The sequence below is a fragment of the Triticum aestivum genome, chromosome 3B, assembly GCF_018294505.1.
Source record: "Triticum aestivum cultivar Chinese Spring chromosome 3B, IWGSC CS RefSeq v2.1, whole genome shotgun sequence".
Classification (NCBI taxonomy): Eukaryota; Viridiplantae; Streptophyta; class Magnoliopsida; order Poales; family Poaceae; genus Triticum; species Triticum aestivum.
Genome location: NC_057801.1, coordinates 575,892,202 through 575,906,437, shown reverse-complemented (window position 1 = coordinate 575,906,437; position 14,236 = coordinate 575,892,202).

Genomic DNA, 14,236 nt, shown 5'->3' with positions numbered 1-14,236 from the left:
CTCGATCGTTGGAGGCCCATTAATGAAGATGGGTATACACAATTTAAAATAAAAGATGATGTCATGGAGGTTTACCATGGTCCTGGAAGATGACATCATGGCGGTTTACAAATTGTGTGAAGATATTGAAGAAGAAATTTTCTTAAGTATTCAGGACTGACATGAACCAGTTCAAATCAGTCTGGGGCCTAATGTTGGGGATATTACCACTGGGCGTAAACCGGCCAGGAGAGGCCGGGTTAACCCCATTAGTAGTTCATTATATCTGAAGCCCATGAAGATAGACGATGACGCTTTAAGAAGGCCCAGGGCCAGGAACCGGTTTAAGGCTTGTAGACATAAACTGGCATTTATATGTAAACTTGTATTGTAAGGTAGAAAGAGCGGAGACTGAGCCAGACACATTTATGAGCCGGCCTCGGGATTCTGTAAACCGACGGGCGTCAACCCATGTATATAAGGCAAAGCGTATTCGCTCCCTGGTCATCGAAACCCCAGCAATTCCATTTCCACTAGAAATAGGCTTTTTACCTTCATCGTAAGCGACCGAACTAGAATAAAACTCTCTTGCGTCCCTTGTCCGCTTTAATCCCTTTAAGCTAACTCGTAGCGATGGCTCCACGACTAAGTCCCTTCATGAGGACATCTGCCGTGACAAAACCACGACTTTTGCATAGACTCCCCAGCAATGGCGCCAGAAATCCTTCTTGCTCTCTCTTGAGCACAGCGTTGGTTTTCCCTTGAAGAGGAAAGGGTGATGCAGCAAAGTAGCGTAAGTATTTCCCTCAGTTTTTGAGAACCAATGTATCAATCCAGTAGGAGGCCATGCACAAGTACCTCGCACCTACACAAACAAATAAGAACCTCGCAACCAACGCGATAAAGGGGTTGTCAATCCCTTCACGGTCACTTACGAGAGTGAGATCTGATAGATATGATAAGATAATATTTTTGGTATTTTTATGATAAAGATGCAAAGTAAAAAAATGGCAATAGAAATAGCTAAGTGTTGGAAGATTAATATGATGGAAAATAGACCCGGGGACTATAGGTTTCACTAGTGGCTTCTCTCAAGATAGCATAAGTATTATGGTGGATGAACAAATTACCGTTGAGCAATTGATAGAATTGAGCATAGTTATGAGAATATCTAGGTATGATCATGTATATAGGCATCACGTCCGTGACAAGTAGACCGAAACGATTCTGCATCTACTACTATTACTCCACACATCGACCGCTATCCAGCATGCATCTAGAGTATTAAGTTCAAAAGAACAGAGTAATGCTTTAAGTAAGATGACATGATGTAGAGGGATAAACTCATGCAATATGATATAAACCCCATCTTTTTATCCTCGATGGCAACAACACAATATGTGTCGTTTCCCCTACTGTCACTGGGATCGAGCAGCGCAAGATTGAACCCAAAGCTAAGCACTTCTCCCATTGCAAGAAAGATCAATCTAGTAGGCCAAACCAAACTGATAATTCGAAGAGACTTGCAAAGATAACCAATCAAATATAAAAGAATTCAGAGAAGATTCAAATATTGTTCTTAGATAATCCTGATCATAAACCCACAATTCATCGGATCTCGACAAACACACCCAAACGAAGATTACATCGAATAGATCTCCAAGAGAAACGAGGAGAACTTTGTCTTGAGATCCAAAGAGAGAGAAGAAGCCATCTAGATAATAACTATGGACCCAAAGGTTTGAGGTAAACTACTCACACATCATCGGAGAGGCTATGGTGTTGATGTAGAAGCCCTCCGTGATCAATGCCCCCTCCGGCTGAGCGCCGAAAAAGGCCCCAAGATGGGATCTCATGGGTACAGAAGGTTATGGCGGTGGAATTAGGTTTTCATGGATTCCCTTGATGGTTTGGGGGTATGTAGGTATATATAGGAGAAGAAGTACGTCGATGGAGCAACATGGGCCCCACGAGGGTGGAGGGCGCGCCTGGGGGAGGTGGGCGCGCTCCCCTACCTCGTGCTCTCCTCGTTGATTGTTTTACGTAGACTCCAAGTCCTTTGGATCACGTTTGTTCCAAAAATCACGTTCCCGAAGGTTTCATTCCGTTTGGACTCCGTTTGATATTCTTTTTCTGTGAAACTCTGAAATAGGCAAAAAACAGCAATTTGGGCTGGGCCTCCGGTTTATAGGTTAGTCCCAAAAATAATATAAAAGTGTATAAATAAGCCCGTTAAACATCCAAAACAGAATATATAATAGCATGGAGCAATCAAAAATTATAGATACGTTGGAGACGTATCACCAATATTCTACAACTTTTATATACTTTTGGCAACATTTTATATTATTTTTGGGACTAACATATTGTTCCAGTGCCCAGTGCCAGTTCTTGTTTGTTGCATGTTTTTTGTGTCGCGGAATATTGATAACCCACAAGTATAGGGGATTGCAACAGTTTTCGAGGGTACATAGAGTATTCAACCCAAATTTATAGATTCGACACAAGGGGAGACAAAGAATATTTGCACGTATTAGCAACTGAATTATTAATTAAACCACACATTGAGATTATGATAGTTTTGATAGTAGTGGTAACAGTAGCAATAATGATAACAACGATAGCAATGATTTTGTCGCAGTTGTGATAGCAGCAATAGCAATAGTAACTTAGTAGAAACAATATTTGAAAAACTCGTAGGCATTGGATTGGTGAATTCGTTGGATTATATTCATCATATAACAGTCATAACCTAGGGCGATACATCACTAGCTCTAGTTCATCAATATAATGTAGGCATGTATTCCGTAAATATTCATATGTGCTTATGGAAAGAACTTGCATGACATTTTTTGTCCTACCCTCCCGTGGCAGCGGGGTCCATAAGGAAACTAGATATTAAGGCCTCCTTTGAATAGAGAACTGGAACAAAGCATTAACACATAGTGAATGCATGAACTCCTCAAACTATGGTCATCACCGGAAAGTATCCTGATTACTGTCACACCGGGGTTTACGGATCATAACACGTAATAGGTGAATATGACTTGCAAGATCGAATCTAGAACATAGATATAATGGTGATAACATAAATGGTTCAGATCTGAAATCATGGCACCTGGGCCCCAAGTGACAAGCATTAAGTATGGAAAAGTCATAAACAACATCAATCTCAAAACATAATGGATACTAGGGATCAAGCCCTAACAAAACTAACTCAATTACATGATGAATCTCATCCAACTCCTCACCGACCAGCGAGCCTACGAAGGAATTACTCACTCCCGGTGGGGAGCATCATGGAATTAGCGATGGAGAAGGGTTGGTGATGACGAAGATCGAAGATTCCCCTCTTCGAAGCCACAAATGGGCTCCAGATCTGGCCTCTCGATGAAGAACAGGAGGCGGCGTCGGCTACGTCTCATGAAACGCGATAATTCTTTCTCCCTGATTTTTCTCTCCGAAAATAGGATCTTATAGCGCAGACATAGGGTCAGCGGGGCCACCAGGTGGGCACAACCCACCAGGGCATGGTTGGAGGGTGGGCGCCCTGGTGGGTTGTGCTCACCAAGGGGCCCCCCTCTAGTGGTTCTTGGCTCCAGTATTTTTCTTTTATTCCATAAAAAATCTCCAAAAAGTTTCGTTCTATTCCGAGAACTTTTATTTCTACACAAAAACAACACCATGGTGAGGAAATATGCCCTAGAGGAAATAATAAAGTTGTTATCTATATTTCCTTATATCATGATAAATGTTTATTATTCATGCTAGAATTGTATTAACCGGAAACTTAGTACATGTGTGAATACATAGACAAAACAGTGTGTCCCTAGTATGCCTCTACTTGACTAGCTCGTTAATGAAAGATGGTTATGTTTCCTGACCGTAGACATGTGTTGTCATTTGATGAACGGGATCACATCATTAGAGAATGATGTGATGGACAAGACCCATCCATTAGCTTAGCATAAATGATCGTCTAGTTTATTGCTATTGCTTTCACCATGACTTATACATGTTCCTCTAACTATGAGATTATGCAACTCCCGAATATCGGAGGAACACATTGTGTGCTATCAAACATCACAACATAACTGGGTGATTATAAAGATGCTCTACAGGTGTCTCCGGTGGTGTTTGTTGAGTTGGCATAGATCAAGATTAGGATTTTTCACTCCGTGTATCGAAGAGGTATCTCTGGGCCCTCTCGGTAATGCACATCACTATAAGCCTTGCAAACAATGTGACTAATGAGTTAGTTGCGGGATGATGCATTATGGAACGAGTAAAGCGACATGCCAGTAACGAGATTGAACTAGGTATAATGATACCGACGATCGAATCTTGGGAAAGTAACATACCGATGACAAAGGGAACAACGTATGTTGTTATGCGGTTTGACCAATTAAGCGTCTTGGTCTATCTCTATAGATCTTGATGCTCAATATCTAAGCAGCTTCTCCAAGGTCTTTCATAGAAAAACTCTTATTCGGGTATCCCTTTATGCTATCCAGAAATTCTATATCATTTCCAATCAACAATATGTCATCTACATCTAAGATCAGAAATGCTACAGAGCTCCCACTCACTTTTTTGTAAATACATGCTTCTCCAAAAGTCTGTATAAAACCATATGCTTTGATCACACTATCAAAGAGTTTATTCCAACTCCGAGAGGTTTGCACCAGTCCATAAATGGATCGCTGGAGCTTGCACACTTTGCTAGCACCCTTTGGATCAACAGAACCTTCTGGTTGCATCATATACAACTCTTCTTCCAGAAATCCATTCAGGAATGCAGTTTTGACATCCATTTGCCAAATTTCATAATCATAAAATGCAGCAATTGCTAACATGATTCAGACAGACTTAAGCATTGCTACAGGTGATAAAGTCTCATCGTAGTCAACTCCTTGAACTTGTCAAAACCTTCCGCAACAAGCCGATCTTTGTAAACAGTAACATTACCGTCTGCGCCGGTCTTCTTCTTAAAGATCCATTTATTTTATATGGCTTGCCGAGTCCACCAAAGTCCACACTTTGTTCTCATACATGGATCCCATCTCAGATTTCATGGCCTCAAGCCATTTCGCAGAATCTGGGATCATCATTGCTTCCTCATAGTTCGTAGGTTCATCATGGTCTAGTAACATGACTTCCAGAACAGGATTACCGTACCACTCTAGTGCGGATCTTACTCTGGAAGACCTACGAGGTTCTATAGATACTCTGGAAGATCCCACTGTCATTCTCGTTCAAAAAAAACTTGATCTGAAGCTTCATGATCATCATCATTAGCTTCCTCGCTAATTGGTGTAGGAATCAAAGGAATTGATTTCTGCGATGAACTACTTTCCAATAAGGGTGGAGGTACAGTTACCTCATCAAGTTCTACTTTCCTCCCACTCACTTCTTTCGAGAGAAACTCCTTCTCTAGAAAGGATACATTTTTAGCAACAAAGATTTTGCCTTCGGATCTGTGATAGAAGGTGTACCCAACAGTTTCTTTTGGGTATCCTATGAAGATGCACTTCTCCGATTTGGGTTCGAGCTTATCTGGTTGAAGCTTTTTCACATAAGCATCGCAGCCCCAAACTTTAAGAAACGACAACTTTGGTTTCTTGCCAAACCATAGTTCATAAGGCGTCGTCTCACTGGATTTTGATGGTGCCCTATTTAAAGTGAATGCAGCCGTCTCTAAAGCATAACCCCAAAATGATAGCGGTAAATCAGTAAGAGGCATCATAGATCGCACCATATCTAATAAAGTACAGTTACGACGTTCAGACACACCATTTCATTGTGGTGTTCCAGGTGGCGTTAATTGTGAAACTATCCCATGTTGTTTCAAATGAAGACCAAACTCGTAACTCAAATATTCTACTCCACGATTAGATCGTAGAAACTTTATTTTCTTGTTACGATGATTTTCCACTTCACTCTAAAATTCTTTGAACTTTTCAAATGTTTCAGACTTATGCTTCATTAAGTAGATATAACCATATCTGCTCAAATCATCTGTGAAGGTAAGAAAATAATGATACCTGCCACGAGCATCAATACTCATTGGACCGCATGCATCGGTATGTATTATTTCCAACAAGTCAGTAGCTCATTCCATTGTTCCGGAGAACGGAGTTTTAGTCATCTTGCCCATAAGGCACGGTTCGCAAGCACCAGGTGATTCATAATCAAGTGATTCCAAAAGTCCATTAGTATGGAGTTTCTTCATGTACTTTATACCGATATGACCCAAACGGTAGTGCCACAAATAAGTTGCACTATCATTATTAAACTGCAATCTTTTGGCTTCAGCACTATGAATATGTGTATCACTACTATCGAGATTCAACAAAAATAGACCACTCATCAAGGGTGCATGTCCATAAAAGATATTATTCATATAATAGAACAACCATTATTCTCTGATTTAAATAAATAACCGTCTCGTGTTAAACAAGATCGAGATATAATGTTCATGCTCAACGTTGGCACTAAATAAAGATTATTCAGCTCTAAAACTAATCCTGATGGTAGATGTAGAGGTAGCGTGCCGATTGCGATCACATCGACTTTGGAACCATTTCCCACGCGCATCGTCACCTTGTCCTTAACCAATGTTCGCTTAATCCGTAGCCCCTGTTCCGAGTTGCAAATATGAGCAACAGAACCAGTATCAAATACCTAGGCGCTACTGCGAGCATTAGTTAAGTACACATCAATAACATGTATATCAAATATACCTTTCATTTTGCCATCCTTCTTATCCGCCAAATGCTTGGGGCAGTTCTGCTTCCTGTGACCAGTCCGTTTGTAGTAGAAGCACTCAGTTTCAGGCTTAGGTCCACACTTGGGTTTCTTCTCTTGAGCAGCAACCTTTTTGCCGTTCTTCTTGAAGTTCCCTTTCTTCCCTTTGCCCTCTTTCTTGAAACTAGTGGTCTTATTGACCATCAACACTTGATGCTCCTTTTTGATTTCTACCTCCGCGGCCTTTAGCATCGCGAAGAGCTCGCGAATAGTCTTGTTCATCCCTTGCATATTATAGTTCATCACGAAGCCTTTATAGCTTGGTGGTAGCGATTGAAGAACTCTGTCAATGACACAATCAACTGGAAGATCAACTCCTACCTGAGTCAAGTGATTATGATACCCAGACATTTTGAGTATGTGTTCACTGATAGAACTATTCTCCTCCATTTTGCAGCTGTAGAACTTGTTGGAGACTTCATATCTCTCAACTCGGGCATTTGCTTGAAATATTAACTTCAATTTTTGGAACATCTCATAGGCTCCATGACATTCAAAAGGTCGTTGAAGTCCCGATTCTAAGCCGTAAAGCATGGCACACTGAACTATCAAGTAGTCTTCAGCTTTGCTCTGCCAGACATTCTTAATGTCATCAGTAGCATCTGCAGCAGGCCTAGCACCTAGCGGTGCTTCCAGGACGTAATTCTTCTGTGCAACAATGAGGATAACCCTCAAGTTACGGACCCAGTCCGTGTAGTTGCTGCCATCATCTTTCAACTTAGCTTTCTCTAGGAACACATTAAAATTCAAAGGAACGGTAGCACGGGCCATTGATCTACAACAACATAGACACGCAAAATACTATCAGGTACTAACTTCATGATAAATTAAAGTTCAATTAATCATATTACTTAAGAACTCCCACTTAGATAGACATCGCTCTAATCATCTAAGTGATCATGTGATCCAAATCAACTAAACCATGTCCGATCATCACGTGAGATGTACTAGTTTTCAATGGTGAACATCACTATGTTGATCATATCTACTATATGGTTCACGCTCGACCTTCCGGTCTAAGTGTTCCGAGGCCATATCTGCATATGCTAGGCTCGTCAAGTTTAACCCGAGTATTCTGCTTGTGGAAAGCTGTCTTGCACCCATTGTATGTGAACGTATAGCTTATCAGACCCGATCATCACGTGGTGTCTCGGCACGACGAACTGTAGCAACGGTGCATACTCAGGGAGAACTACCTTGAAATTTAGTAATGGATCATCTTATAATGCTACAGACGTTCTAAGCATAATAAGATGCATAAAGGATAAACATCACATGCAATCAAAATATGTGTCATGATATGGCCATCATCATCTTGTGCTCATGGTCTCCATCACCAAAGCATCGTCATGATCTCCAACATCACCGGTGTGATACCTTGATCTCCATCGTAACATTGTTGTCGTTTCGCCACCTATTGTTACTACGACTATCGCTACCGCTTAGTGATAAAGTAAAACAATTACATGGCGATTGCATTGCGTACAATAAAGCGACAACCATATGGCTCCTGCCAGTGGCCGATAACTTTGTTACAAAACATGATCATCTCATACAACAATTTATATCACATCATGCTTGACCATATCACATCACATCAAGCCCTGCAAAAACAAGTTAGACGTCCTCTACTTTGTTGTTGCAAGTTTTACGTTGCTGCTACAGGCTTCTAGCTAGAACTATTCTTACCTACACATCAAAACCACAATGATTTTTCGTCAAGTTTGTTGTTTTAACCTTCAAGAAGGACTGGGCATAGCACACTCGATTCAACTAAAGTTGGAGAAACAGACACTCACCAGCCACCTATGTGCAAACCACGTTGGTAGAACCAGTCTTGCATAAGCATACACGTAATGTCGGTCTGAGCCGCTTCATCCTACAATACCGCCAAATCAAAGTATGACATGCTGGTAAGCAGTATGACTATTATCGCCCACAACTCTTTGTGTTCTACTCGTGCATATAACATCTACGCATAAACCTGGCTTGGAAGCCATTGTTGGGGAACATAGTAATTTCAAAAAAAAAATCCTACGCACATGCAAGATCATGGTGATGCATAGCAACGAGAGGGGAGAATGTGTCCACGTGCCCTCATAGATCGAAAGCGGAAGCGTTATGACAACGCGGTTGATGTAGTAGTGCGTCTTCACGATCCGACCGATCTTAGCACCGAATGTACGGTACCTCCGCGATCTGCACACATTCAGCTCGAGGACGTCCCTCGTACTCTTGATCCAGTTGAGGCCGAGTGATAGTTTCGTCAGCACAACGGCATGGTGACGGTGATGATGAAGTTACCGGCGCAGGACTTCGCCTAAGCACTACGACGATATGCCCGAGGTGTGTAACTGTGGAGGGGGGCACAGCACACTGCTAAACAATGTCAACTTGTGTGTTCAAGGGTGCCCTCTGCCCCCGTATATAAAGGAGCAAGGGGGGAGGCTAGTCGGCCCTTGGGGCACGCCAAGGAGGGGAGGAGTCCTCCTCCTAGTAGGAGTAGGACTCCTCCTTTCCTAGTCCAACTAGGAGGGGGAAGGGGGAAGGAAGTAGAGGGAGAGGGAGAGGGAAAGAGGGGCCGCGCCCCCTCCCCTAGTCCTATTCGGACTCCCCTTGGGGGGGCGCCACCTCCTGGGCTGCTGCCCTCTCTCTCCCCTAAGGCCCACTAAGGCCCAATAGTTCCCGGGGGGTTCCGGTAACCCCTCCGGCACTCCGGTTTACTCCGAAATCATCCGGAACACTTCCGGTGTCCGAATATAGCTATCCAATATATCAAACTTTATGTCTCGACCATTTCGAGACTCCTCGTCATGTCCGTGATCATATCCGGGACTGCAAACTATCTTCGATTAATCAAAACACATAAACTCATAATACCAATCGTCACCGAACTATAAGCGTGCGGACCCAACGGGTTCGAGAACTATGTAGACATGACTGAGACACGTCTTCGATCGATAACCAATAGCGGAACCTAGATGCTCATATTGGTTCCTACATATTCTATGAAGAGCTTAATCGGTCAAACCACATAACAACATACGTTGTTCCCTTTGTCATCGGTATGTTACTTGCCTGAGATTCGATCGTTGGTATCTCAATACCTCGTTCAATCTCGTTACTGGCAAGTCTCCTTACTCGTTCTGTAATACTTCATCCCTCAACTAACTCATTAGTCACAATGCTTGCAAGGCTAATAGTGATGAGTATTACCGAGAGGGCCCAGAGATACCTCTTCAAAACACGGAGTGACAAATCCTAATCTCGATCTATGCCAACCCAACAAACACCTTTGGAGACACCTGTAGAGCACCTTTATAATCACCCTTTTACATTGTGACATTTGGTAGCACACAAAGTGTTCCTTTGGTATTCGGGAGTTGCATAATCTCATAGTCTGAGGAACTTGTATAAGTCATGAAGAAAGCAGTAGCAATCAAACTAACACGATCATAATGCTAAGCTAACGGATGGGTCATGTCCATCAAATCATTCTCCTAATGATGTGATCACATTCATCAAATGACAACACATGTCTACGGTTAGGAAACTTAACCATCTTTTATTAACGAGCTAGTCTAGTAGAGGCATACTAGGGACTATAGGTTTTGTCTATGTATTCACACATGTACTAAGTTTCCGGTTAATACAATTCTAGCATGAATAATAAACATTTATCATGAATTAAGGAAATAAATAATAACTTTATTATTGCCTCTAGGGCATATTTCCTTCACATCGACAATAGCCCCTGGGCCCAAGGCATGCTCGGACTTGGCTTCTAGGCGAAGCCAAACGGCAAGTGTGAAGCGCCGCAGGCCCCAACCGCCTGCGGCCTTTGGCGATGCATGGCGATTGATGGGACGTGGGCGTCTCCACTTCCCCATGATGCATCGGCAACTGCCCGACTTGACGAGTCGATGCTGCATGCAGAGAAAACATCATTGCGCGGGATCGTGGAGGCCGGCGGTTGGCCTCCCTCCGACTATAAATGAGGAGAGGGGCGGAGCCCCCCTCGCTCATCTCTACCTTTGTCTTCTTGCTACACGTCCCTTCTCTTTCTCCATCTTGTCGTAGCATCCATGGCGCCAATCCGGAGATTCTCTGCGGCAGAGAAGAGAAAAGCCCCTCGGGAGGAGCCATAACCCCTTCCGCCGAAGAAAAGGTTTCATCGTTCGTGCGACACCGGCGTGGGGCAGGAGGTGACCCAGCCTTGGCACGAACGGTCTCCACCCGGCTTCCTCCTTCCCTTGTACGCCCGCGCGTAGGACGACAATGCCCGTCGTCGAGCGACCCCAGGAAGCAGCGGGCGAGCCGAACTGAGCGGCCAGTAGGGCTGTGAACCCATGCTGAGGGTAGTTCTCATGAGTTCGTGGTATAGGAAGCGATGCCGCCTGGCTGATGGATCCGATTCCCGAGGTTCTTCGCTGACAAGATGCCGCTGAGGCAGCCGCTTGAGTTGTGGCTGCAACACGCCGGGTGCTGCAGCCTAGCCACCGGAGCTGAGGTCGAGGTAGTGCCTCCTGGTGATATCTTCATGACCCATGGATGGGGCGAGGTCGCCCACGCCTGCCGCGCAGAAGGAGTCCTCGCGATCCACTTCGAGTATGATGGCGCCTCTACGCTGTTCTTCAAGGTCTTCAACGAGGAGGCCCGGCAGCTGGAGTGTTGCCCTGGAGGAAGTAACCCGCGGGGCGCGGTAGTGAGCATTGGGCCCGCCTCTGACATTGTAGTTGTCGTGCGTTGCCGCCATGAACTTGGCAAGAGCTGGGTACGTGAGGATGGTGTTGTATGGCAGGCGAATGTCGGTGACGTGGAAGTCGATGAGCTCGGTGCGGTAGTTGTCGCGCTTGCCGAAGGTGACAGGGAGGCGGACCTGCCCGATCGGATGCATAGAGCCGTCGGTCACTCCTGAGAAGGGCTTGGTAGGCTAAAGCTGGTGATACGGCACTTGGAGCCTGTTGAACGTCTGGATATAGAGAACATTGAGCCATGCACCACCATCGACAAGCGTCTTGGTGACGAGTACGTTGCTAATGATGGGCGAGCAGAGCATTGGGAGCACGCCAGCCAGGGCCGCGCACTTCAGTTGGTCGGAGGAGTTGAAGGTGATGGCGTAAGTGGACCACCTGAGCTGGCACGTCACCTCGAGTTTCGGAAGGGCTGTGTTCACCTCATGCACGAACTGCTTGAAGATGCAATGAGAGGCTGGGGCCTTGGAGCCGCCCAGGATGCAGGCGATGGCACGAGGCTCTTGGAAGCCCCCAGCCCCCTCCTCCTAATGGTGGTCTTCGTTCCTTCTTGGCAGCGGCGACAGCGGAGGAAGACTAGCGTTGCCCTGAGGCCGATCCTCGCGAGGTTGATACCTCCAGGCGACCTTGTGATGCTGGCCCTGCCAGCGGTCCTCCCAAGGCTGGTCGCGCCACTCCTGACAATGGTCGCGGCCGTCCCAGCGTCCTCCACCTCGGCCTCCTCCGCGACCGTAGCTTCAATCGTTGCCCTCGGGGTGACGACCAAGGCCACCGTTGCAGATGGCCTTGAGCTCCTGGCAGTCGTTGGTGTTGTGGATGTGCACGTTGTGGAAGACGCAGAACATGCGGATGCCATTGGATGACTCTGGGTGATCATGAAGGAAATATGCCCTAGAGGCAATAATAAAGTTATTATTTATTTCCTTATTTCATGATAAATGTTTATTATTCATGCTAGAATTGTATTAACCGGAAACTTAGTACATGTGTGAATACATAGACAAAACATAGTGTCCCTAGTACGCCTCTACTTGACTAGCTTGTTAATCAAAGCTGGTTATGTTTCCTAACCATAGACATGTGTTGTTCTTTGATGAATGGGATCACATCATTAGGAGAATGATGTGATGGACATGGCCCATCTGTTAGCTTAACATTACGATCGTTACAGTTTCATTGCTACTGCTCTCTTCATGACTTATACATGTTCCTCAGACTACAAGATTATGCAACTCCTGAATACCGGAGGAACACTTTGTGTGCTACCAAACGTCACAACGTAAATGGATGATTATAAAGGTGCTCTACAGGTGTCTCCAAAGGTGTTTGTTGGGTTGGCATAGATCGACATTAGGATTTGTCACTTCGTGTTTCGGAGAGGTATCTCTGGGCCCTCTTGGTAATACACATCACTATAAGACTTGCAAGCATTGTGACCAATGAGTTAGTTGCGGGATGAGTATTACGGAACGAGTAAATAGACTTGCCAGTAACGATATTGAACTAGGTACGATGATACCAACGATCGAATCCCGGGCAAGTAACATACCGATGACAAAGGGAACAATGTATGTTCTTATGCGGTTTGACCGATAAAGATCTTCGTAGAATATGTAGGAGCCAATATGAGCATCCAGGTTCCGCTATTGGTTATTGACCGTAGATGTGTCTCAGTCATGTCTATATAGTTTTCAAACCCGTTTATTTGATTTGTATTATGAGTTCATGTCTATATAGCTTAACGTTCGATGACGATTTGTATTATGAGTTTATGTGATTTGATGACCGAAGGTTGTTCGGAGTCTAGGATGAGATCACATACATGAAGAGGAGTCTCGAAATGGCTGAGACATAAAGATTCATATATTGGAAGGTTACATTCGAACACCGGAATGGTTCGGGTCATTTCGGACGAGTTTCGGAGTACCGGGGGTTACCGGACCCCCCCCCCCCGGGAAGTTATTGGGCCTCATGGGCCTAGTGGTTGAAGATAGGAGGCAGGCCAAGGAGTGGCGCGCGCTCCCCTAGCCCAAACCAAATTGGACTAGGGTTGGGGGCGCCCCCCCCCCTTTCCTTCTCTTCTCCTCCTCCTTCCCCCCTTCTCCTTGTGGGAATAGGAAAGGGGGGCCGAATCCTACTTGGAGTAGGACTCCCCCCCTGGGTGCACCACCCTTGGCCGGCCTCCTCCTCCATCCCTCCTTTATATACATGGGGAGGGGGGCACCCTAGAACACACAAGTTAATCTTTTAGCCGTGTGCGGTGCCCCCCCTCCACAGTTACACACCTCGGTCATATCGTCGTAGTGCTTAGGCGAAGCCCTACGCCGGTAACTTCATCATCACCGTCCACACCGTCGTGCTGACGGAACTCTCCCTCGGCCTCAACTGGATCAAGAGTTCGAGGGACGTAGCGAGCTGAACATGTGAAGATCACGGAGGTGCCATGCGTTCGGTACTTGATCGGTTGGATCACGAAGACGTTCGACTACATCAACCACGTTACTAAACTCTTCCACTTTCAGTCTATGAGGGTACGTGGACACACTCTCCCCGCTCGTTGCTATACTTCTCCTAGATAGATCTTGTGTGATCGTAGGAAATTTTTGAAATACTACGTTCCCCAATAGTGGCATCTGAGCCAGGTCTATGCGTAGATGTTATATGCACGAATAGAACACAATGAGTTGTGGGCGATA